This window comes from Rattus norvegicus, chromosome 6, assembly GCF_036323735.1.
Source record: "Rattus norvegicus strain BN/NHsdMcwi chromosome 6, GRCr8, whole genome shotgun sequence".
Lineage (NCBI taxonomy): Eukaryota > Metazoa > Chordata > Mammalia > Rodentia > Muridae > Rattus > Rattus norvegicus.
In genome coordinates, this window is record NC_086024.1 from 106,662,030 (window position 1) to 106,689,663 (window position 27,634).

The 27,634-nt window shown below is 44.3% G+C and overlaps 1 protein-coding gene across 12 annotated transcripts in view; it reads right to left on the reverse strand.

The window, feature by feature from the left end:
* The window catches only part of Slc8a3 (solute carrier family 8 member A3), a 133,598-nt gene that overhangs the window by 56,419 nt on the left and 49,545 nt on the right, over positions 1-27,634 (reverse strand). The window lies entirely within an intron of this gene.

Sequence of the window (27,634 nt, forward strand, 5' to 3'; positions counted from 1 at the left end):
AGAGAGAACTTCTTGACTTATTCTGTGAGGACTGTGTAACCTTGTTCTCCACTCCTCAGTGGAAGGATTGTTCACACAGACCTCACAGGAGGAGAAAATGGAGGCCGGTACCCCTCATGAAAACAAAGAGGAACAGAGACGGGCAGTTTAACTTTTTCAGTTTAGAGTCTCATGAATGCCATCCCTGGCGCAGCAGTGCTGGACACCAAACCCAGGGCTTCCCGCACGCCAGGCAAGCGCCCTGCCAACCGAGGTGCATCCTCAGCTCGCAAACACCAAGCAGGAGTCATCTCCATACTAGAAGCCTGTGAATCAACATACGTCCTTAAACTGTGCTAATGCCACTAAGAAGCAAAACAGTATGAGCCTGTGCATACGATTCAGGGGGGGAAACTGACAGAATTCAATTTATAGTCAGGGTATAAAGAAATGATTGGAGAAGAGAAAAGTGTCTCAACCCTAAGCCAAGCAAACACAAAAGATGAACGGAACGACTGGCATGAAGACACAAGAGAACTAAACGTAGTTGCACTTGTGTTTGAAGCAGGACTTCATACAGCACTTGGCCTACACTCCTTCTGTAGCCGAGGATGTCCTCGAACTTCTGATATTCCTGTCTCCATTTCCTGAGGCCTGGCTTAAGCGGTGTAATGATTGGACCTGGGGATTTCTGCATGTTAGGCAAGCACTCTACCAATTCATTTACAACCCCTAGCCCTGTGATTGCCGGTTTTTAAAGTCCTAGAAAAAAAGAGCATAACAACTACTGCTTGCTAGGTGAGTTTTGATAGCCAGGTGCAAGATATCTAGAGAACAAAACAGCCTGGGCTACATCAAACCTCATTTCAAAATAGTAAATAAATAGATAGACAGGCAGACAGACACGCCACATTCGAACTGAAGATAAAAACCACAAAATCATTTGAAATAAAATGAGCAAAAACACATGTCTGAGGTCTGCACCCACAATGATAACGCGGGGCGATAGCTGCGTTGGTAAAGGGGCTTGCTTTGCAAGTATGAGCAGGTGTATTTGGGCACCATTAGTCAAGTACAAAGTAGTCGGTCATGGAGGCACACACTTGTAACCCTGGCAGTGAGAAGGCAAATACGGACGCGAGCTGGGGCTCTCTGCCTAGCTATCCTAGCCTGCTTGGAGAGTAGCACTCAGTGAAAAACAAATATAGACGAGCCCTGAGGGAAGACACCCAAAGTCGACCCCTGCCTTTCACATATGCGTATACCACACAGAGTGCACACACACACAATATACAAAACAAAACATTCCCGAGATTCAATATCTAAGCAAATGAAGGGCCATATGTTCACAGACTGAAAGCTTCCACATTGTTAGTTTTAATTCTAGCCAAATTGGCATGTTTGTCAAGAACATATTCCTAATCATAATCACAGATTTTTAAAATAAAAACTGAACCCAAGCATGATGGCACATACCTACAATCCCAGCACTTGGGAGGGTGAAGGAGGAAGACCACAGTGTTTAGGCCAGCTTGAGTTACGTCCTGAGATCCAGAATTGTGGTGCAAAGAGACTCTGGAAACAGGAGCGTCAAACAAACAAAACAAAGTGAGAAGGCCCCGTTGCAGGCAGCAAAGCTAAGCCCTTTGACATCAGACAAGGAGTTTCAGATCTGGGAGTTTTGCCCTGCTGGTTTTTCATCCTGCTTTGGTCCAGTATTTACTCACAGTATGTACTGTGCCATTTTATTTTGGAAGCATATTCCAACACAATTTGCTTCTTGATTTTATAGGGGGTTATAATTAAAAGATTGCCTTGTGTCTCAGAAGAGACTTTGGATTTTTAAACAGTGTTGAGAGTTTGAAATACTATGGGGACTTTTGAAATTGGACTAAATGCATTTTGCATTATTGTGTGGTTAAGAGCCAATGGGGGATTTCTCTTTCTCTGTTTCTCTGTCTCTGTCTCTGCCTGTCTCTGTCTCTCTGTCTCAAGTAAGCTACACCCAGGGATTGAGAGGGGACAGCATTTGGTGACATACAAACAGGAGACCAAGATAACTCTTGTCAGCCCCAGAAAAACTAGGTTCCTTCTATATCTGCTGTGGCTGATAATTCTTATCAGAGTCCTTGAATAGAATAGCACATCTCACATTCATGTTGTAATAAATATTGCCAGTGGCACGGCACACTTGTAGACTCAGATCTATACATCAGATCCCACTGACAAGGACAACCAAGGCATTTCAGTCTCTGTGCAGGCAGACAGTTGGCTTGCCCTGTCTACACAGCCCTGGCCTCTGGGCATGCGGTGATGTTGCAGTAGATTAGCTCATGCCAATACTGTGTAGGATGAGGGGGCTCCACACATAATCTCCACAGTCCTAAGGGACGGAAGCATTTTTTTTTTAATTTAAGCTGTTTCCTACAGCAGGGGTGAGCTGTAGGAACCCTGCAAACCCCAAGAGAAGCTTTCCTTTCAGTTTGTTATCCTGAAATAACTCTCGAAGACTTATGAACCCTTTAACTTGGCGCTTCGAGGAAAAGGATCAGAGGGGTAAATTTGCCACCTCCACAATTTCTTCCTGTATCCCATCCTCCAAATCTTTTCTTATTCAGGGCAGCTTTTACATGTCCGTTTTCTCATCTCTGATAATTTTTTTTGGCATCCTTGGATGCGTTTGTTCTTTATCTTTATTTTGGACAGGTTCATGACAACTCCCAATGTGAATTGTTTTTAACGCCCCTATGCTCACTGCAGAGACAGCCAGGGTTGTATCTATGTCAGCTTCTGCCAGATGCCAGCTCCCATACAGCTTGCTTCGCAATAGAGGCTCCATCGGAGTCCACCCAGTGACAGAACAAACAGCCAGGATTATTTCCAATAATCCCAGTTCCCTCCAGCCACTGAATGGTAACAGACGCTCAACTCAATGTGACTGTCAGTCTGGGGCAAGGGCTTGCCCACTGCCCATCAGTTCACCCTTACAGTATCTCTAGCCCAACAGAGCTCAATATTGTAGCCTTGTCCCCTCCTTGTCTTGGGTTACCACTCCAGATGGATTATTGGTGGGTTCCTTCTAGGGAACAAACATACGTATCCTTTATAAACCAGAGCTTTGTCTACCCAGCGTGCTTGGTATGAAGATTTGCTTTAGAGTAGCTTCTGATCACAGTGATCCAAATGTACAAAACTCTATTTAAGACTCTGCCCTCCTTAGACAAGCAGTCGTATCTCGGATGCACAACTCCCATTTTCCATGTTCCCAATTGCATGGAGGACATGGTACCAACTACTCTTGGGTCCTATGGGACCATCTCTTCTCCGTCTCTATCTCCCATTTGTCTTGCTGCAGTGACACTCTTTATTAGCTTCTATCTCCCTTGGGTCTTTGATGCACTCTCTTTCTAGACTGCTCTCCTCAACTGCCAATGTCACTCTTCTTGTCCTTTCAGCCTCCGCCTTAAACGCTGGTTTGTCAACAGGTCTCTTCTTGTAAAGTTCACCCACTATTCTCAACCTCACTACCATTTCATGCTGCTGACAGCACTTGCCACCTAATATGATGCATACATATTTGCTATACAGTCCACCTTTCCCCAGCAGGCTGAAATACACTCAAGGAATAGACTTTGAGTTCATCGCCACTGCATCCTGATCACAGAAGCTTCTAGATAGGTACTTTTAAATTGGGGGGAAAGTAAAGAATATAGTCTCTGTAACCACCTCTCCCTTCTTGTTCATGTAGAAATGTCCTCTCTCCCATAGAAATCAAATGCTTACTGGGTCTGATGAGAGTTGTAGGGTTGCACTGCTCTGGGGTTTTACATCAAGTCCACAATCCCCTTCTTCTAACTGACTGGCTTTAGTTCTATAGAGACACACAAAGACCATGCTTAACTTGCACAGTGATGAATATGGGTCAGATACTCAAGTACTCAATTTTCAAGCTCCTATGACAATTTATAAATAATGCCTTCTTTCTATTGATGAGGCTCCGTGCCAACAATAACAAGGACAGCTAGCTCAAGACAAGCGTCCATATGTTAAAACTGGAGCATCCTTTCTAAGTGATGAATATCTTGAGCATTAGGGGCCATGCTTACTTTGAAAACATGTTGTAAACCATCAAGCATGATACAGAGGTGAAACATTCTTCTCATTTATTATCACAAGGAAGACTCCAAACAGCAGGAAGGAGATGACCAGCGTGTAAACAGGCAACATGGGAAGGTCACTGTGATGAGTGTAAGAGAGCCTCACAGAGGAATCCAAAGACAGTGATATCCTGCCATTTACCTGTTTATGCTTTGACAAAAGACTAATACCCTTAAGCCCCAGTCACAGGGCTTCAGTGAGGCTCTGTCAGGAAAGTTTATGTGAAAACATGTTTTTCATGTGTGACACTGGAAGGAGAGATGGGTCGGTGATTAAGAGAGCTTACTGCCATTGCAGAGGGCCCAGAATCAACTCCTGGCACCTACATGGCAGCTCAGAGACGGCTATAATTCCAGTTCCGAGGGATCAGATACTCTCTTTGACTTCCAAGGGCTCCTGTGTACAGGTGATGCATAGACATACGCTCGGGCACACACACATACACATTATACAGGTAAGCATGTTTTTAAAAGGAAGAAAACATGAAACTGTTCAAGCATACGATGTGATAGTGGTGTGAATGACACAGATGATTTGGGGTACATTTTTAAGTCTGCCCTGGATTTTGACAGGTAAATCTAGCTGAGGAGGGATGTGGGGGTCAAGGCAGAGGCAGAAGGCCTTGTTACTGCTGGAAAAGGTAAAGGGCACGTTTAAAGAATTGGACACATCTGTATCATGGGCAGGGATCTAGAGACCACCTCAGACCAGCCTGAGTTCTGCTGCACATTAGTGTTTGCACTACTGAGTAAGATAGAATAGTGCTTCCTCTAACTCAGAGTTCAAGTCTTACTTTGGAAAGGTTTTCCTCTAGTCATTTAACTTGACATTGACTTAGAGAGGAAGCAAGTTAGTAATCCACAGCATGGTTTAGTTGAAGTGTAATTAGAGACCCTTTGGTGGTACTAGGAAATTTTACCACTACCTCCACCCCCAACCCCCCAAAAAACCTATGTTTGAGGGGCAGTATAGGGCCTGGGCCTTGAGGACTGGATCAATTATTAGTGCTAAGATTGGAGATGAGAGAGTAAAAGTGACCTTGTTGTGGCTAGAAGCAGAAGGAGGAGGGGAGCTGGAGCTGGAGGATGAGGCATGAAGGCCCTACATGGCCCCAAGCTTCTTAAAGAGGATGGCAGGGGAATGAAGAAGCAGCTGCAGAAAGAACATACAGGAAAGCACTTGAGGGCAGGTAGTAAGATCAGTCCCAGGTACACCAAGAATTAGGTACACGTCTGTTGGATATCAAGGCAAAATGGCCTGGTGGGCAAGTAGTGAAGAATCTAGGGATCGTCAGGGCATCGTGCACCAAGGCTGGGAAGCCGTGAGCCACTGAAATAATGGGAGTGACAAGGTGACTTGTGGTGACAAGTGGGATGAAAAATAATGATGTGGCAAAGAGAAAGATGGGGAAATGGGGAGAGGAGCAGAGAGTTGGGAAAGAATCAGAAACCAAGCGTGGAGAACAGTCAACTAATAAATGTTGCAAAGAATACTCTAGGTCAGAGAGGTGGCTAAGTGGTTATGAGCATCTCTGCTCTTCCAGAAGACCTGAGTTTGGGGCTCAGCTCCTACATCAGATGATTCCCAGCCATCTGTCACTCCAGCTCCAGGGGAATCCCATGATGCTGGCCCCTGCCACATGCAGACCTACACATAACTAAAAAGAATCTTAAAGAGAACATGTGAGTCACGTTAACTCAGGTACAGATGAAGCATGTGTCCTTGACAAAATCACAAAACTTGGAAGTGTTTGCTAAAATGGGAGACTAAGTATAATGCTTATAATTAACAAAGTCTCTGAAAATTAATAAAATACCTTCAATGTCTTTAATCTTAATATAGAGACATCTATTGGTTTGTTTCTCTGCAAAGTCCCAGGTAGTTTTCAAGAGAATATAACAGTTCAGGGGTGGGGGCACTGGGGTAAAAACCCAGAAGTCTGTGTATAGGTAGTTGCCAAAGTAGAAGGAGTGATGGTGAAAGCTTTGTGAAGAAATCTCAGTAGAAAAGGAGACCAACAAGTGGTTATTTGGGAAATGTATTTGTTTTCTGATTTGGTTTTAAGAGCAAATGAATCTGTTTGTAGGATGATGTTAGAAAGAGCAATGGGTGGGGAATGGGAGATGAGACTGAGGCTAGCCACCAGTCAAGAAGAGCTGGTAGAACAGCTCTCTGTTGTTTCTAGAGAGGTTGGGATGGAGGACACAAGGGAAAGGAAGCAGGAGCCAAATACCTTGCATGGACAAGGCAGAAGAGTAGCTTGGTCATCTATCGAGGGTAGGGTGGGTGGGAAGGAAAACAGGATTGGAACAATGACCGAGTGGATGGGAGGGGCACCTATGGAAAGGCATGAGATAGCCATGATGTAGCTGTGACAGTCTGGGTGGGACAAGAAGCAGACCTGGTGCTGGTGACAGCAGCCAGCCCCCTAACTTCCTGTCACCTCAAAGTCACATTCAGTGTTCCTTAGCTTACAGAAGTGCCAGTCTGGTCTTTGTTCTCACACAGTCACCTACCCTGTTTGTCTGTCTGTCTGCCTGTCTGCCTGTCTGTCCCTGTCCATTTTCCTCTTTCATAGGGACACTAGTCATACTGGAATTGGGGCCCTTCAGACTCTGCTCTGGCCTGACTTTAACTTGTTATAGTGATAAGACCTTATTTGTAAACAAGATTCCAATCTGAAACAGTGAATGGATATGAACTGTGGGGGCTATGAGGTTCAAGTCTGGGGGATGGTCATGGAACACAGCCTAGACCGTTCTGAGCGGCACATCAGAAGTACACGGCAGTTACCAACTGCCATGAAGTCAAGAACTCCTCCTGTGTTTTTCTTTTTAATCTTTGTTTATTCACAAAGTCATTTGTATTCCAGAAAAGACTGTTACTTAGCCATTCCTAGCTCAAAGTTGATCCTTTACCACAGAGAAAATGACCCTGCAAAAGGGAAGGCAAGATTAAACATGAGGCAAATCACTAAATTGTGCACATTACACCCACAGGCTAAATCAGCATGCACTGACAGAGCTGGGATTGCTGGAAACTGGTTCGGAGAGCCACATCTGTGCTAAAGCAAGCAACAGGCTTTAAAGCGTTTTGTGATTGCTTGCTTTCCTGTTCAGCTATAGGAGACCCAAAGTCAAAACAGCTCAGTAGCTGAAACTGACCATCGCATCGTCTGTGCTCTCCCCGTGTTTTCAGGGGCAAATAGAATTGTTCTCTTTGAAGACTTAAGAGTGAGCTTAGTGAGTAGTTCATGAACTTCCTACACTGGGAATTCCTCAAGCCTGGTTCTTCCTAGATGGTATTCATAACCCCATAGTAGGCACTTTTTACGTTTTCCTATAGACACTGTAGTTTCTTGTGTACTAAGGACAGGTGAGATTGTACCAGAACAGGTAACAGAAGTCACAGGTCAAGGGAAAGAATTTGAACAGAAGGTGTCTAACCTTTGGGTATCACAAGCCATCTCGTAGTTTCAGGGTTTAGCACCCCTGACCTCTGAGGATCATCTAGGATTTTAGAGTTGGCAGGGAAGTTCGGCTTTCTTATAGATGAGACAGCTGACAGTCAAAGTGAGTTTCTCAAGGACACATGGAGGGAGGGCTCTGGCCGAGCTGAGGGGATACTCAGGTCTCTTGACTCTTAGCCTAGTCATCTTTTCACTGCCGGAAAAGCATCCAAACAAAAAAATGTTCATGCAGGAAGTGAGCTCAGCTCTTAAATACACCTGCTATGACTTAATTGACATTCCCCAGTTTTCTCCCTGGAAATTCAGGTTCAGAAATGCATAGGCTAAAATTCTGAGAGATTTGTTAGATCTTTAAAAAGTACACTCTAAATATCTCCCCTCCTTCTCCCTCCCCCTGCTATATCCTCTGGCAATTCCATTAAAAATAGCTTTGACTTGAAATTGGCCTGGAGATCATCACCGGATCTGCAATTATATAACTCCTCAACTGAATGTATTATCATACCAAACAAAACTCAAGTGGATTTATGGCAGGGCTGTACTGGCTGAGAGGAAAATGAAATTCATGTAGGGAATCGCAGAGCTCCAAGGAGTGGAGTGGAGTGTGTGTGTGTGTGTGTGTGTGTGTGTGTGTGTGTGTGTGTGTGTATGTGTGTGCATGTGAGTGTTCATGAGTGGACATGAGTGGACATGCATATGCATACCTATACTATGTGTTTGGGTGTGTGCACGCACACCTGCATACATGAGTGCATTCACATGTGGTAGGAGTGCTCCAAAGACTATGAGGTGACCCACCTGTCCCAGCCTCTCTATGTGTAATATGACTGGCAGAGGTAGCATGGTGTGGACTTTGCAGACCCCCCAGACCTCTGTGGAGATGATGGATGAATATCTGACCCCCTCATCAGGAACTTTAAGCAGATACTCCCCACACAAAGATGACCCGAAGGATACAGAATCACAGATCTTAGGAATGCCTTGTTCTGTGAACACATGATCATCTTGTCCTTTTACCTCTACTGTTTCTTTCTTTTCCCTTCAGGGAAGAACTTTGGACCCCAGAAGATAAATGGCCTACAGGAAACACCCAGGAAGACAGTGATGGTCAGAGACAAACAGCAGAACACTTAGCATCACATCAGCGGGCTCCTCTCATGCCTGCTTGAAGCTGTTCATCTCTCCCTACAGCACCTTCTCCAGCATTTGAGAAAAGGCTTCTTCCTCCAGTAATGTGTAAAATAATAACCTTTCGAGGGTATGATGACACATGCCTTTCATCTCAGTACTCTGGAAGCAGAGGCAGGAATATCTTTGTGAGTTCAAGGTCAGACTGGTCTACTTAGCTTAATAGTGAGATCCCGTCTCAAAAGAAAACACACATGCACATGTGTATGTGCACATGAATACATGTAGGCACACACATGTTAATTTTTGCAAAATTAACCCAAATCCAACGTATTTCGTTGGTTCAGATGGCATGCTGGGTAAAAGCAGGAACTCTTGGTTTGAATCTCTGTACCCAGGTTTTCCATTTTGTCAAAACGGTGCAAGAGTAGCTCCTCCTTTATCTGGGTACTGTAAGGAGTGAATGGGTTAGTCCAAAGGAAGTGTGTAGCAGAAGTCTAGGCATACAGGAAACACTAACAGACAGCTGCTGTCACTAGTGTGCAAGCCCACATGTGAGAAGAAAGGGGAGTGGCCAAGGGTCGGTTGGGAGCCGAAGCAGAATGAGGTGAAGCTAGTAACAGGGACCATGACAGTGATGGGCAGCCCAAATGAAGACAGGTGCTGAACACACGGCCTGTGGGCACATGGGCTTCATGTGTTCCTTCTGATTAGTTTACTTAGAGCAGTGGTTCTCAACCTGTGTGTCCTGACCCCTTTGGGGAATCTAACGACCCTTTCACAGGCGTTGGATACTAGACATTCTGCATATTGGATATTATGATTCATAACAGTAGCAAAATTACAGTTATGAAGTAGCAACAAAGCCATTTTATGGTTGGAGGGGGGTCACCACAACATGAGGAACTGTATTAAAAGGTCATAGCATTAGGAAGGTTGAGAACCACAGACTTAGAGATTCTGAACCCAGGGGCAGGCCATCGATGTTTTTAGTCTTCAGATATGTAAGGTTAAATCTGAGGGAAAGCCCAGTCCTCACACGGAGAGTTATCTTTTCTTAAAGATGACTTTATAGTCAGAGTCTCCTGGAACTGGAGTTACAGGCTATCTAACATGGGTTCTACAACCTGAACTCACAACCTCCAAAAGCAGTGTTCCCCCTCTATCTGCTGATCCATCACCCCAATCCTTCACTATAGAGACCCATGAAAATCTTCTTGCCCAGGGTTACAAGGGAGATCAGAATTCCTATGCTGCCTGAAAAGCACCTTCCTGGCCTTCCTGCCCTCCATCCCTTTGGTAAGATGGGTACTGCACACCTTTTGAGCTCAGCTGCAGGGTTCCCAGGAGAATGCCCAGATCTGTGCTTATTTTGCATCAGAGAATAATGACAGGAAAGGGAGACAGCCCCCAAAAGGGACTTCTGCTGTAAAACCAAAAACGAGAATCACAAACTTTGGATTTTTGCATGGCCATGGCTGCTACGGTATTCTAAGTAATGGTCCTTGGATCTTGTGGACCCTTCCTCAACATCCACCAAACCGTTTGCTGAAAGACCAGGAATGGAACCAGATTCTGGACACATTTGGTACACAGCAAATAAATGATGAGTGATGACAAGGGGTGTGTGTGTGTGTGTGTGTGTGTGTGTGTACGCATGCACTCGCGTGCGAGTGTGCATGCACGTGTGCACATCGTGGAGAGGATCTGTAGAGCCCAGAAGGAAGAATAGGTTGAGAATCTGACTCTAAGAAGAGTGGTACATCCCAGACACCATGGGAAGTGACTCAGGTTGTGCACTGGGCCATCTTGCCCTCATAATTAGCCACTCTTTTCAAGTGGATGGACGGGCTCCCACTCTTCACCGTTCTTCAGGTGTACCTGTAAGTGTGTGAGTTACAGGGACCAGGAGGTAAACGGGTGATGTTTTGAGGCCCCCAAATAAACAATTTCTACCAACTTTTCCTCCTCTGGCACAGGGAGGTTGTGGCCGCTCTTCCTGGCAGGGCTGCTGTCTCTGTGCCTCAGGGAGGAAGCTGACTCTTTCACTTGAGAGCCACATGAGCGACTGGGTAAGCATCTACCTTTAGAAACAAATTCAGAACAAAGAGAATGCCCCGGGCTCGATTAGCTTCACAGACATTTTAGCAATGGCACTGCTGTCTCATAAGCATGCCAATGTAATTCATTTTATTTGAACAAAATCGCCAGACATTTCAATTTAGTATTTAAGCCATTCTTTCTTTACCTCAGAGTACTGTTTGTTATCATTAATAATAATAATTATTATTATTATTACTACTATTCTTATATCATTATTTTAATTTGGGAGATTTGAAAATGTGTTTAATTTTTGAGAATTTAGTATCTGTACTATCCTTTTTTTCTTTTTTCTTTTTTTCTTTTCCAGAGCTGGGGACCGAACCCAGGACCTTGCGCTCTACCACTGAGCTAAATCCCCAACCCCTATCTGTACTATTCTTACATCATTTTCCCCCGGCTTTGTGTGGCTGACTAGTTTTCTGTCAACTTGACATAAGTTAGAGTAATGGGAGAGGAGGGAGACTCAATTGAGAAAATGTATCCGTAAGATTTGTGGGCTATAGGCTTACCTGTAGGGTATTTTCTTAATTAGTGATCAATGGGGATGGACCCAGACCATTGGGAGTGGTGCCATCCCCTGGCAGCTGGTCCTGTGCTCTATAGTCATCAGGGAAATGCAAATCAAAATGACTCCGAGATTCTACCTTACAGCAGTCAGAATGGTAAGATCAAAAACATCCGTAACAGCAGATGCTGGCAAGGATGTGTAGAAAGAGGCACACTCCTCCATTGTTGGTTTTGAACATTGGGATTGAAGTCCAGAAATCAGTCTGGCAGTTCCTCAGAAAATTGGACATAGTGCTCCCTAAGGGCCCAGCTATACCATTCCTGGGTATATACCCAATAGATGCCCCATAAAAAAAACACATGTTTAACTATGCTAACATGCTAAAAACTATGTTTATAGCAGTCTATTTGTAATAGCCAGAAGCTGTAAACAACCCAGATGTCCCTCAACAAAAGAGTGGATTCAGAAAGTGTGGTACACAATGGAGTACCACTCAGCTACTAAAAACAATGACTTCATGAAATTCGAAGTCAAGTGAATGGAACTAGAAAATATCCTCAGTGAGGTAACCTACACACACAAAAGAATACACATGCTATGTACTCACTGATAAGGGAATATTAGCTCCCAAACTCACAATGCCCAGGATACAACCCAAGACCATGGAGCTTAGGAGGAAGGAAGACCAGGGTGTGGATGCTTCAGTCTTGCATTGAGTGGGGAACAGGATGACTGAGGAAGATGGAGGGAGGGGAACCTGGGAGGGAGAGAGGAGGGGGAGGAAATAAGGGGCAGTATCAGGTATTGCAAGGGACAGGAGAGAGTACAAACGATCAGGCAATCAAATCAAAATATGTAGCAGTGGGGGATGAGGAACTGGGGATAGCCACTGGAGGGTTCCAGACACCTGGGAAACGAGAGGTTCCCAGGATCCAACGGGGATGATTTTATCAAAGAAGGAGAGATAGAACTTATAGAGACCACCTTGAGTAGATAGGCACAGCCCCTGGTAGAGAGATGGGGCCACACACACATCTCAAGGTTTTCAACCCAGAAATGTTCCTGTCTAAAGGAAGAACAGGGACAAAAAATGGAGCAGAGACTGAAGGATGGGCCATCCGGGGACTGCCCTACCTGGGGATCCATCCTGTCTGTGGACACCAACCCAACAGATGCTGTTACCATTGCCAAGAGGCACTTGTTGACAGGAACCTGGTATGGCTGCTCCTTAGGAGGTTCAGCCAGCAACTGACCAATGAAGATATGCATACTTGGAGCCAACCATCAGACTGAGCTCAGGGACCCTGGTTGGGGAGCTGGGGGAAGGACTGGAGGAGTTGAAGGGGGAAACAACCCCATAGAAAGAACAACATCAGCTGGCCAGACTACCCAGTGCTCCCAGGGACTAGACCACCAACCAAGGAGAGTACAGGGATGGATCCATGGCTCTAGATACATAGGTAGCAGAGGATGGCCTTATCTGACATCAATGAGAGCAGAGGTTCTTGGTCCTGTGGAGGTTTGATGCCCCAGTGTAGGGGGATACTGGAAGGATGGGGCAGGAGGGAAAAGGTAGGTGGCTGGGAAGAGTACCTTCATAGAGGCAAAGAGGAGGAAGGAGAGGGAGGTTATGGGATGGGGGGCTTGCGGAGAGATAACCAGGAAGTGGGATATCATTTGAGATCTAAACTAATGAAATGATTAATAAGAAAGAAAGAAGGAAAGAAAGAAAGAAGGAAAGAAAGAAAGAAGGAAAGAAAGAAAGAAAGAAAGAAAGAAAGAAAGAAAGAAAGAAAGAAAGAAAGAAAGGAGGAAAAAGGAAGGAAGACTAAGGCAAAACCCTTAGTGAAATGTCAGGATTGTACAAGGGTCCCTTACAGTCTTCTTAAAAATTAACTTTGCATTTTTAAATTTTTTTTATTTAACCAATAAAGATTAGATATATTTATAAGAAAAAAAGAGAGAGCAGGATGGGTAAGCCACGAGAAGCAAGCAGGTAAGCAGCACCCTTCTCTGGCCTCTGCCTCAGCTCCTGCCTCCAGGTTCCTGCCCTGTTTGAGTTCCTGCCCTGAATTCCTCCACAGGTAAGCAGTGTAAGCCAAGTAAACCCTTTCCTGCCTGAGTTGCTTTGGTCATGGTGTTTGATTGCAGCAATAGTGACCCTGACTAAGGCACTTGGTGACCTCTTAGTAGCAAATTATGTTACTACATAGCTTCATATAATTAACTGATTTGGTTTTTTAAAAATGCCTTATCCTTCAAAGAGTCCTTGCCTATTGCTTCTCTGTCCCCACTCCAGTGAATGCTGAGGGGAGCATCCCAGACAGCCTCCAGGACTCCAGTTTTTGCTGCAGCTACTGAGTGTGCCAACGACTGTTTGAGGCTCACTGAAGATCGTATCTCCCCGGCTGTCATGAGGCAGAGAGCTCACATCTAGCAACCAACCTGGATCCTGGCTCTGAGGAGCCCTTTAAACTGTAGAGCTGAAGATGTGCTGGGCCCTTCGTGTGGCCGATGCCACATTCCGTATTGGTCTACACTGGGTTGTGCTTCCTCCCGAGGTATTCAGCCTCCAGGCTCTGCTAATGGATTAGCCTTCCTCTGTGCAAATATCCTAGTTAGTCTGATTTCCCCCACAATTAACTAACCATAAATAAGAGCTTCCATAGGCATGAATTAATTTGTTTTTAAATAAAATTTACTCTCTATGTTTTCTAGCACTCTGACATCTTGGCCCTTGCTGTTGCTGGAGAGACTGCCCCTCCCAGGGTTAACTAACTTCTGAAGATGGTGAAGGACTCATCTGCAAGGACCTCTTTCATATACAAGCTACTGCCCATACCGCCACTACCTCCTTTGATGAGCTCTGACATTGGGCACCCTTCACTTGTGCCAATTCCCTAGGGTCCCTAAGTCCTACAGTCCCAAGAAGTTATGTAAGCTAGACATTCCTAAACCTTCTCTTATGGCCTGGCCCATCCTTCCTCTGGAGAAGGCTCTCTCCAGACTTCTCCTCTCTTCCCACCTTGTGGCCCATCCCAGAGCATCCCCATGTAGCACATGGCTCTTTGCAGGCAGCTGTGAGTATAAATATTTTCACTTCACAATGGTCACCTCTACATCTGTATGTTACACCACGTCTGATGAAAATACATCCCAGGTAGATTTTCAAATGTAGCATTCAAATGCCACTTTCTTCAAATCTCCAGAACATCTGAGTCCTTGCAAGGATCTTGCCATTTCAGCAGAGGAGTCTCAGGGAAGGCGTCTCTGTTAGTCACTTCCCAGCAAGCTGCCTGGAGCTCCCTAGACCAGGTTATATTAGGCAGGATCCAAATTTTCCATTATTCCTGCCCTGTTTCCACCCACCCTCTGACTCTTTGTTTTGGAACAGGCACAAACAAGAGTGAAGACTTTCCTACCTAAATAAGCTCTTGGGTCTTCTAAATTTATTCTTGAGTCTTTTTCTGCCTAAAACTTAGTTTCCTTGGCTCTGGTCACACAGTAAGGCCTAAGCCAGAGTCTCTGCTCCTCCTCCCTGCCTTCTTGTGGGGTCAACCTGCTTCTAGAGGAAAAAAAATCATTCCTGAGAAGAAATAGTCATATTAATGACATATTTATCTCCATAAAAATTAGGAATTGTTCTTGGATGCTCTAGTTCTGTCTCTTAACTTCTCGACAAACATAAATTGTCCAAAAGACATTCTAAATTCTTTGAAGAAATCCCCTAAACTCAGGTTTGGAAATCTTAAGAATCTGGCTTGGGACCTGGGAGGCTGTCGATGGAAAAGTCTGTTGAAGGATGAACTAAAGAGGACGCAATGAAAGTGTGTGATTCACGTGCATGCATGTGTATGTGTGCAGGCACACACACGCACACACAAGCACACACACACATACAAACAGAGAGAGAGAGAGAGAGAGAGAGAGAGAGAGAGAGAGAGAGCGCCTGTTCACAGTGGAATAAAGCTTTGCTCTCTATAAGACCATTTAAAGATTTTACATCCATTAAAAATTTTGGCTTAACATGAGTTAAAAGCACTATACTCTACCTGCACATGAAGTCTCTGGGCAGCAATGACACAGGCAAGTCATGGGTCTCAAGCTCATCCAGAGCATGTCAATGCCAGGCAAGGATCCTGAGATACTGCTCATTGTGGCCCCACAGCTCTATGCTCCCGTGCACATGTAGACACTTTTGTCTGGAATGGTTGTTTCTTTGAGATATTTCTTGATTTCCAGAACTCATGGTTTAAGGATAGAAGTTATCTTTATCCCCATTATATCATCAAGAGTACTAGACACATTGGATAGGATGCCGTTCAATTGATTGAACACCTGTCTAGCAAGCACAGAGTCTTAGGCTTGGTCCCCAGGATCATAAAAACTGAGAGTAGCACACTCCTGTAACCCTGGAATTTAGGAGGCAAAGGCAACGAGGGTATGCAGTCAAATAACCAAAATGGGACATGTGTTGGGAACAAAGGGGGAAGATCAGTGTGCACGTGACCTTTATGACCCTTGGCTGCAACTTTGGAGCCTAAAGAAGGGAAAGGTAATACAGGCTAGCCCTGTGTTCTTTAGGGCTTCCAAGATGACTGACAAGACAATGCTCAATGATTTCAGCCCCAGCAGGATATTCTGTAAAACTCTCTTGTAAGCACAGTATAAAAGAAGAATGGCCATCAGTCTGGCAATCAGGCTTCCATCTCCCTCTCCCTGTAGCTTTGTGCCTCTGGCCAAACCACATGATATGCTCCAGCTCTGGCTTCCTTGTCTGTAAGATGAGGGCCTGGAGGATTGTAAAGTGTTCTCAACTCTAAGGATTTGGGAGTTTTGCAAGTTCATTCACTCAACAAACATGTAGAGATCACTGCACAGAGTGCCCGTGTGCACAAAGAACTTTCAGATGCTCTCTGAAATCAAGACGCTCAGAGTCCTAGAGACAGGCAAAGGTGTTCTTCATGGCCTTGTAGCCCTCACTTACCTTGACATAAATGGGGCAGCAGGGGTAGGGGGAATGGCTAAGGTCCACCTTACAAAGCTGAGTACTTAAGAGAGGTGTTTGTCTCGGAGGAGCCTAGAATCTGCAATGTGAAAACAATTCAGAAAACTTTCTTTCTTTCTTTCTTTCTTTCTTTCTTTCTTTCTTTCTTTCTTTCTTTCTTTCTTCATTTCTTTCTTTCTTTCTTCATTTCTTTCTTTCTTTCTTTCTTCATTTCTTTCTTTCTTCCTTCCTTCCTTTCTTCATTTCTTTCTTTCTTTCTTCCTTCCTTCCTCCCTTCCTTCCTTCCTTCCTTGTAACTTAAAAATGCTGCACTTTTGACCCTAAAAGCAACCTATTATCTCCTACTCCCTCATTTTCCAAGTAAATCCAAGGCTCAGGGACCTGAAACAGCTTGTCTAAGGCCCCTTACCTGGAAAGTGGGTCAAGTGCAGTAACCTAGACCCATCATGACCTAGAAAGAAAGCGGCATTTCAAAAAGCATAGCATTCACTCTGTTGAAGGCCCTGAGGATGTTTTTGGGCTTCAGGGCCATCTATTACTGATGCTAGGGTGTGCTTACAGATAGGAGTCTAGCATGGCTGTCCTATGAGAGTACCAACCAGCAGCTGACTGAGACAGATGCAGATACTTGAATCTAACCATTGGACTGAAATTGGGGACCCCTATGGTTAAATTAGGGGGAGGATAGAAGAAGCAGAAGAGGAAGGCAACCCCACAGAAAAGCCAAGAGTCTCAACTAACGGAACCCCTGGGAGCTTCCAAACACTGAGCCACCAACAGGCAGCATACATGAGCTGGTCCAAGACCCCAGACATACATAGCAGAGGACTGCCTGGTCTGACCTCAGGGAGAGAACTGTCTCTCCTCGAGAGACTTCAGGCCCCAGGGAGGGTGGGGTTGGGGGAAGGAGGAATGGGATGAGGAACTGTGGGAGTCAGTACTGGGAGGGGGCAACGGTTGGATTGTAAATAAATAAAATATCTTTAGATTGTTTTCAAAAGACCTTTTCTTTACAGTGGATGTTACTGAACTGGAGGGGATTCTCAATGCTTCCCCTGCAGACTGTGTAAGTTTGCTCTAATCAGGTCTGACCTCCTCAGATCTGGCCTGTGATTGCCAGGGAGCCTCTGGAGCAGTTTCTCTGTAAGCTTTTCAACCTCAGTTCCTATTTATTGTACCATTCCAGTTTTGTATAGAAATATGTAGCAGTAAAATTAGCCGTGCCGCCAAACCAGGGTAAGGGTAGAGGATTGTGGGGAAAGAGCCCGTAGCTACCTTCTAGTTGCAAGGATTCAACCTTTCAGGGAAAACAAAAAGCCCCTCACCCTGTTGCCATGGGAACAGCAAGAGCTTTGCAGAAGATGCTCTGCGGGAGGCTGCTTGGAAGCTGAGCTGGGGAGAGGGCTACTTTTCCAATGGGGGGGGGCTGTGACAAAGCAATCTAGTCAGCAATTCTGATGGCTGTGGCTTCTCAGAGAAGTCCCCCATCCTCTGGTCGTGGGACAGCTACCTAGATAGCAAGAAAAGGAGTCGTGGCCCAAGGATTACTGTAGGGTTCTCTGTTTAGGTTTCACTCACAGGGCAGGAGGGCTTCCTCCTTCCCAAAGCTGCAGTTCTGTCCCTGACTCACTAGGAGAAGAGGTCATGGTACCCATTTCCTGAAGAAGCCAAGGATGTAACAGAAAGAGATCGATTAGATCAGAGACTTGGAGATTCTTCATTGTCTCCAGTCTTGCACCATGCATTCAGACAAAGACTAGTAATGATGATTGACTTCTGATCCGTATTTATCTTCTGCTGTTTCACAGGTAACTCATTTCCTTAACCCACCCCAGCTGTTTCTGACTCATACTCTCCTCTGGGGACCATGCCCCTTGCCATCCTGACTGAAGAGCTCCAGGTCATTGGGGAGGGGGTCAGAAGGCACCAGCATTAAAAGCATGTGCTCTGATGTCGATAGACGTGACCTTTCCTGACTTTGTCAGTACCTGGCTCTGTGAACAGATCGTAAACCTCTGAGTCATGCTTTCTCTGTCTGTAAAATGGGTAGAACCAATATCTGCCTCACAGGATGGCTTGGCATATTATACAACTTAGCCAAGTGCCTTGACTATCATGGGTCTATAATAAATATAGACCAAACAGAAAATATTTACAAAGTTTAGGCTCAATGACTTTCAGAGTTCCCCTACTAGTAGGGGACTGTGATTTTATTCCTATGTTTTTTTAAAAATCATGTTCACCCTTCATGGCTCACAAACTTCTAATAAAAAAAAAACAAAACAAAACAAAATTCAACTCTCATTCATCATCTGTTTTAGTCATTTTTCCTTTAAAATAATTGCTTGTACTAAAAACAAATATCAGGAAAGAGAAATACAATGAATGGTAACCATGTGTTAGATAGCGGGAGGCTATATGGAGGTTTTTTTTTTTTCCTTTTACTATGGAAATAAAATCTTTTAAAAGCGGTGATATCCAACAGTCTATGTGATCTCGTTCTCTTTTGACGTCTATTTAAAAGGGCTTAACAATTCCCCAACTTTATCTTTTCCACAGAAAATATTTCCAAGTCGTCCTCTCCAGGCTTGGCTTCCTTCCCAGGCTCTGGTCCCCTAGAGCCAGCATTCATCTGTGAGGACGAGCCAGAGGAATCCTTGATCAACCAGCCGCACACGGCATGCCGCTGCTCCCATGGCCCTGCCATCTTGTGTAATCTAATCACCCACACAGGGCTGGGAGAGGGCTAACCATGCCACCAGCTCCTTTGAACGCAAGTTCAAAGGCTCTCTAACTCTCCATTTTAGTAGATAAATTTGTGGAGCCAAGAATTTGACACCCTGAGTACACTGCTGCATCTTCAGAACATGTGTCCCCAAAGGTAATGTCTCGACACCCCAAATTTATCCACTTTCTTCTCTCCTTTCATCAATGGTATCAACGCCCCTCTCCAGTGCCAAACAGCAGTCATCTGGTTGGTCACCTTCTCTTCTTCCTTCCTTGCCTTCTCTTTCTTTCTCTTCTTCCTTCTATCCCTCACTACTTTATTCGATCCATCTTGAAGTTCTGTCACTTCTCTGTCCCTCAGACTGTCACTTTCCCACAATTCCCACCCTCTTATGGCCACCTCCTCTCTTGATGGTTCAACATTGTACCTGGTCTTGCTAACCAGAAGAACACTAAATGAATTTCTTCTTGGGGACCAAGAATTCAAAAGCTAACATCTCCCTAAGAGCCCATATTGAAAACATTTATAAGACCACTGGGGCCAAAGAAAAAGAGCAAACAGGCTACTGGCTTTATTTGCCATTATCAAAAGGATGGGGCAGCAGGGAGAAGAGGGAGCATTCTTTGTTCGCCTTGGGTCCTTTTAATTAACTCAACACCCAACTTTTCCCTTCTTCTGAAGCCTAAATATCTGAGGCCTCTCAGGAGGTAACTAACAAACACATGTTTTCAAATTGCCCCATCTTTGAAAAAGCTTAAGTTGAGCTTTTTAGCTCAAAGAGACATTATAGGATAGACTGGTGGTTCTCAACCCTAAGGTTTTTGTTTTTTGGTTTTTTTAATGATAACATTGATGTCTGAGCCTCATACTTATTGGCTCTAATTGAACTCTTCATGGATATATCTGGTCCTAGATCTCTTCAAATATCTCCAAGGTTGAAGACTGCTGGTTTATGGAAATGACAGGAATGTCAAAAGCTCTGATCTTACTGAGTAGCTGGATGATTATGAAGCAAATCGCTCAACCTCAATGGATCTCCATTTCATCTTCTAGAGATCTGAGTGGTTGCACTGCACTGTTTCTGTGGCGTATTCAAGTTCTGATAATATACTCTGCCTTCACCTAGAGAGTCTCTACTGTGAGAGCTCACCACTTACCTTGGAGGACCTAAAGACCTTTATCTGATGTGCCATGAACTAGAAGACATAAGAAATCTAATGTATGCTCTCTCGTTTTGTTGTTTCTCCCCAGCCTGTTGTAGCCACTGGAAATAGCTACTGTTACTTCAACCAACCAACCAGTCAACAAACCAATCAACTGATGATAATAAGGGGGTAGCATGATAGTGGGGCTTCATCTCATTCTTAGCTACACAACTGACATTTCCTCACACTTATGGAATGTGTTTTTAGCAAAGTCATTAAGCCCGTGCAACCAAATTGTTTCTTTCAAAGTTCCTCCTACCTTAAGACTGGGAGTGGTGGCAGATCAAAGACTGATCCCTCTTGCTGCTTTAGAACATAGAAGTGACTGTAGAGAAGAAAGCTCAAATTTTGCCCTCAGGGCTTTAACTGAAGAAAAATAATGTGTGCATCTGCATATCTGCAGGTACACACACACACACACACACACACACACACACACACACTCATATTCATACATACAGATATATACACTCATACACATGCACATACACATGTACACTTATACATACAAACTCACACATTCATACACATGCACATACATACACTCATTCATACACATACACACTCATACCCTCACATTACATACAAACTCACACACATGCACACTCACACACACCCACACACACACTACACATTTCCCCCCACACAATCAGATATACACATACACCATACATACACTCACATGCACTACACATCTACTAACACACTCACTCCCCCATACTCATACACACACTCACATACACATATACACACACTCAAACAGACACACTCACATACACATACACACATACATGCTCATAATACACTACAAATATACTAAAACACACACACACGCATACTCACACCACACACACACACCACATACAAACTCACACACAGTCACACACATACACACACTCACACACATGCAAACTCACATACACACCATACAATCACACACACCCCATACAAACTCTCATACACATACACTCACACACACACTACACATATACTAACACACACTCATGTACCCACACAATCATACTCACACTCTCACACACACTCACATCCATACTCACACTACACATATACTAAAACACCCCCACACACACATACCACACTCACACTCACACCCATCCTCACACACCCACACCCACACAGACTCACACACTTTGAACCCAAATACAAAGTTCTACAACAGATGATCTGGTGGCGCCCAGAGATGGAAAGAGGTGTATTCTCCCCACTATCACCAGCTGGGGCTCTAGTTCTGTAATACTTCTGTCATGCCAAGTTCATTCCTTCTCTAGCCAATTCTTGGCCAATAGGAGGGCTTCCAGGAGTTCCCTAACACCAGGGGAAGTGACAATCTCTCCCTGTCTTTCTACCATGACTGCTTTCATTATGTTAGTAACAGTCCTCAAATTCATCCCTGAGTTTTTGATAACATTAGGAGGGGGTCAAAATCAGGAGGAAGAGGGTTAGAAAGTAAGTCGTATGGCAGACACTTAGTTAAAAACAGAAGCCAGTGATGCCAAGACAAGATCTATACAGATTGTGATGTGTGTGGGCTTGGCAAAGGCCAAACATCTGAGCTGAGCACAAAGACCTTTTTAACTTATCCAATGTCTTCTTAGTAGTTGAGTGACAATCTTATGGACGAATTGGGTTAGTCTTCTTTCCATCACCATAACAAATAACCGAGAAAGCAACCTATCAGGAGAAAAGCTCTCTGCACTAACAGTTCTAGAGGTGGCTTTGCTTTGGGCCTGTGGTAGTGTGGCATGGCAGGAACACATTGTAGAATAAAACATTCACTTATGGCCAGAAGTTGACAAAGAGGAAAGTGAAGAGTGGTGCCTCACTGGCCCTTTGAGGATACACCCCCACTGGGTTCCGATTTCCACCAATTTGAAATAGTGTCGAGTGTCCCTTGGGGGACCCTTACGATCAAGACTATAGCATCAGTGACCTTTGGCTCTCAATTCTAATTGCTTTTCTTCCCACTAAACGTGAACAGTAGCAGGGGACTACTGTCTGTGATAAGCTATTCAAGAAGCCAAATCCTGCCTATCTGCAGTCATTACCAGGATTGTCTTTCTGCACTTTCTTTGCTTAGCTCTTCAATCTCAGAATGTCTCTTCCACCTCATAGGTGTCAGCTCGTTACGTGCTATCCAAAATATAGCTTCATAAATATGAACCATTCTGTCCAACCCCTGTGTTTACACATGAGGAAATTGGTCCCTTCCAGAGACAGTGCTCCTATGGTTACAACTTGGTAGTGTTATTGTTCTGATATTTTGAGAGTTCACATCCAGGTCTGATGGGTACCATGAGGAGAAAGAAGAGTCCTGACTTGGCCTTTATAGCCTTTCCTTTTCATTCTAATCTTGTCCTTTAACAGTCTCATCTATTCTTTCTGTCCTCTCTATCACGTCTTGCTGATGATCATTTAATTTGTGTCCCTTCCTCGGATCTCATCTTGTATTCCAGGTTCCCGATTTCAATTGTCATTTTTATTTCAAAGGCAAGATGCCCAACATGGAGTTAACCACTCATCCCCCAAATACCTTGGCGTCTCTCTCTTATTCCTATATTCCTATCCCATCTGTCCTACAGAACTGGATGAAAATCAGAAGCCACTTCCTTCCTATTCTCCCTCTACTGTGCCCCTGAGTCTCTAGATCTACTTTTTACCATAAATGTCTTCTTACCCACTTCCCCCTCCTTTCAAAGGACACAATCCAGGCCTCCACCGTACATCACATACATTGCTGTGACAGCTCCTTAATTAGTGGCTTTCTTCTAGTAGTCTCCCCATCTGCTGCTTTTCCATCCTCCATATTGCTGCTAGACTAAGTTTTCTAAAATACATATCTGTCACGCCATTCTCTTGCTCAAACACTTCTGTGTTTGTTTTGCTGCCTGCAAAGTAATGTACTTTCATCCTGTCAGTCTGGGCTCTCTGCTGTTTGCTCAGTCTTGGAAGCTCTTTCCCTCTGTACCCTTTTCCTGACACAATTTTTATTGTTCAGGTCTTCTTCAAAGTCCACACACTTCCTTCTCATGTCTAGAAGTGTCCCCCTCCTCATATTGCCCTTTCAGAGCCCCTTGTCTTTAATGAAGGCATCTTCCATCCCATAATTCTCCAGGGATAGTCCCATTTAAATATCTTAACATTAATTTGATGGAATGTTAATGATTTACGACTCATGTTTGTTAGAAGCGACAAAACCATGAACAACTTGAAGAAGAAGTAATAGAGGATCTAAAGTATTTTCTATCCTGTAATCAGCTCCAAACTGTTAAGATGTTTCTTTCCCAACCTTTGTACCTCGAACTCTGAAGTCTTACCATTGGGTGTTCATGACTTATAAAACTTTCCTTTCCCTATTACTTCAAAAGGACCCACTGCATACAAGAATATCTGAAGCTAAATGCCTTGACATTTGTCAAGGTCATCACTAAGTTAACTAGTCTGTGCTATACTTATGGGCTTAGTAGTTGTTGGGTAAAAGCAGGACATTGCTATATGTATCAAGTAGGTCTCACCATACACAGGGGCTCGGAGCCTAATTATCAATGTATAATTTTTGTGTCCTAAGCCAGATCTTAGGGAGGCATATTTTCCTATGTAACTTGGTCCATCTCAGATCTCCCTCTTAAGCCTCACTCAATGCCTGAGTAGAGGGAGAGTGAAAAAGAACACAAGGGTGAACCAAGATAACCTTGGATACCCTCCTAAGAAAGCTCTCACAAAAAGCATGGCCTGGAGCCTGACTATTGTAGTCTGGACTCCGGCACACAAAGCACAGCAAAACAACGCTATAGGTATTGAGATTACCTCTATAAAACTTTTTAGATTTTATGACTCACAAAACAGAGCATTTATTGCTCTAATGGCATTTATTGAGCATTTCATACCAGACACTATAGGTGACACAAAGTCAGATATGCTCCAAATATAAGAAGTTAATAGGGTACTTGGGGAGATGGCTCTATACTCAAGGAAATCAAATATTGTTAGAGAACCAGGAGTAGCAATAGATTCAGGTGTTTTACTTAGAAAAAGACATTTGCCCCAGTGGCCTTTACTGTAAGTTAGCCTTGCAAAAGGAAAGATAGAAAGGCACATACTTTTGGTGAAACTCAACTACAGATTCCTTGGTGGTGAGATCCACATACACAAAGTTCAATTCAAGAGTTATCAAACATCTTCTTGCCAGGGTGGTATGCACAGAGGAGAGCATGGGGCGCAGAGACAAATAAGAGCCCTCACCCTCAGACCTCAGACCACACCTTTCGCCACCAACAGTATGCCCTGAATGTTGTCTAAGTGTCCATGCCACTCTCTTCCCTTAAACACTTGGTGGCTTCTTCATCATACTCAATTCTGCTTCCCCCTTGGGCTACACCTCCCAGAACAACACCACAGCTTCAAATTTGGAAATCTGAAAGTTTATGGGAAGAGCTTCAGTCCCTAAAATATTTGCTTGATACTTATGGAGACCATGTTTTAGAGGTCATTTAATGCTTTCTTTAATGGTAATGAAACATATCTGAAGCTCATCTGCTCAGTCACATGTCGTCGCACCCGTCAGTCAGGTGCAATGATGCTGCTGGCTAGGAAGGCAGAGGTGCATATTTGCTTTTGTCCTGTTCACATACATGTATGTGCATGTGTGAGTTCATGCTGAGGGCAGGGGAGGAGGGAGAATTCAAGTGCAATCAATGATTCTCAATGATTCTCAAACATCGGGGAAATCCAGCTTGGCTTTTCTACAGGCCTCTCCTAGGAAGAATACCTGTATCTAGGGACCAACCCTCAAGCCTGGATAATTGAGCTGAATGACAGGAGGAGTCCTTTAGGAATCTCCAGGGGCTTGTCTGAGTAGAGCCATGAACACTCATAATACCAGGGAAGAAAAAATAACAACAGTCCATCTTGGCACCCTGGCTGTAAATGGCTCATTTACTCTGGCAAGAGGAATGGAGTTTTAATGACAAATTGTAATGCTGCACAGCAGGCTGGGTTGTGTGCTGTAAATTATTTGGAAAGAGGCACTACACCTTAGTACAAAGAGGATTGCTTTCTGCCTCTGAGTCTAGACTAGGTGTGGAATGAGAGCTTCTCTCAAGACCCCCTCCCCCATCTCGACCTATCCAGTGCTCCCCCCTCCCCCATCTCCAGGCCCTCTCTCTCCTTCATCTGGGAAATGAGGATAGGGTTAGCCGGATTTTATCGAAGGGCATTTTCACTCATGGGAAGGCAAAGAGACACTGTAGAACTCTCTGAGCCCGAAGGCGCAGGGTTCAAGAGGCCTCTGTCTGCCCTTTAGAGAACTCCTGGAGTCTTTGCTCTACATTGATTCACTTTCATATTGAGAAGGAAGCTCTGAGGAACCTGGGGAAGATCTAGACGCATACCAGGGGACCTGAAGAGTCCAGGCTGTCAACATCTTTTTGAAAATGCAGTACATGCTCCTGAGGATAGGAAGCAGACACCATGATGTCAGAGACAGTGCCCCCCTTAGCATCCATGATCTCCATCCCTCACTGAGGCTTCTTGCAACTGGGCTAGTCATGTAACCAGCACTGGCCAACAGTGCCGTGTGTGTCATTTCGAGGCTGAAGCCTATAAGAGTCCCAATGCTTCTTCCCTCTCTCGAGTGCTCGTTAGTGATATCAGTGTAGATGAAGTAGTCTTGAAGGCAGGTGACATGTCCTAGACTATGCTTCGTGTTTGTGTAAATAAGAAACAAAACTTCATTATATTAAGCTGCTGAGATTTCTTGTTTGATTGGCTTCTTACAGGACACATGAGCCTGCCGGAACCAATATATCCATCATCTACATGGCTTATCTTTGGAACAATATTTCCTAAAGCTGGGCGGGCTGTTCCCTGACTTGCTTCTGTGTGTCAGCCTTGGTCTTCAGCAGGACTGACTGCAGAGTCCTGTCCATGCCAAGTTTGCTTCCCAGCACTGGCTCTGCTACTTGCTAGGTGATCTCTGAGAATTCATCTAGCCTGGTGGAGCCTCTATCGTTTCAAGATGTCAAACAAGAGGATCTATTTTGCCATGCCAGTATGACAAATTAGGCAATATTTGCAAAAGCCTCAAGGCAGTTCTCAACACACAACACATGCTCAGAACAGTCAATTCCTTCCTTCCCATCCCTAGGGTCCTGGTCCTACACGAAGGAAGGCTGATTGGCTCATGAAAACCCAGCCTAACAATAGATCTCCTCAGGAATCTGTGCTATCTAAACACCTAAATGTTATACAAATCACTTGTCAGCCATGTTTCTCAGGCAAATTGCACAACACCTAGCCCTTTTTGCTCACCCTCGGAATGGAAAGCAGACGCCTCAGTCATTTATTATTTTGAAGTTTAAACAGTAGCTGGGCACACAGTAGCCACCACATGTAAAGGTTCTCTTCTGTTGTTAGCATTAGTCCCTGCCCTTGTTTAATCTCACCTTGGAAAGGTTGCCTGCTATTGTTAGCATCTCATTTGTGGATAAGAACTTGAGAGAACCTGCGATCCAGACAAGTTGCTCACACAGACTGAAAAGCTGGTGGCACACGATCCTTGGCCCAGAGTTGTTCTCCTGTCTCCCTCTTCTCCAAGCTGCACCTCAGGGCCACCATTAGTTACCTTTTCTCAAGTGTTTAGGTTAATTATAAAGACAAAGCAACAATTAGGAGAGGGGAGAAGGAAGCCAAAAGAGTACATTAGACACATACTCTGTGGCTGACCTAACTAACTGTTTGTCTATCCTCTAGACATTCATTTAGTGACTTCTGCTATTCCAGGTATTGGATTAAGCATGGAGGCTGAATGGGAGCCACTGTCATCACACTTGGAGAAGGATTAGCACGTAAACTGAGTGTGGCGAAATGATGTTTGAGAGGACACCAATAGAGTAAGATACTAGGGAAGATCAAATTCAATATTCACAGCACTAGTGAGTGTGTGTGCCTCTGTGTGTGTGTGAGTGTGTGTGCCTCTGTGTGTGTGTGTGTGTGTGTGTGTGTGTGTGTGTGTGTGTGTGTACTTTCTGGAGAAGTGACCTGCTGATGAGTTTTATAGGGTATGTAGGAGTTTCTTGGCAAGGAAAGGGTGAAGGTATTTAAGACATTTATTATACAATAAATCTTCTATAACAGGTCATATTGTGCTGTTACAGAAGAAAGGATGGCCTCATTCAAACCAAAACACTTGGAAAATCTAATGAGCTAGGTATCAGGCTTATGTCTGGTTAGCACATTGCTAAGAAATAAGGGTTGATCTACATGGACTGGGCATTGGGCACAACTGTAAAATTAAATTTAGGTTATATATACAAATATATTATATTACATA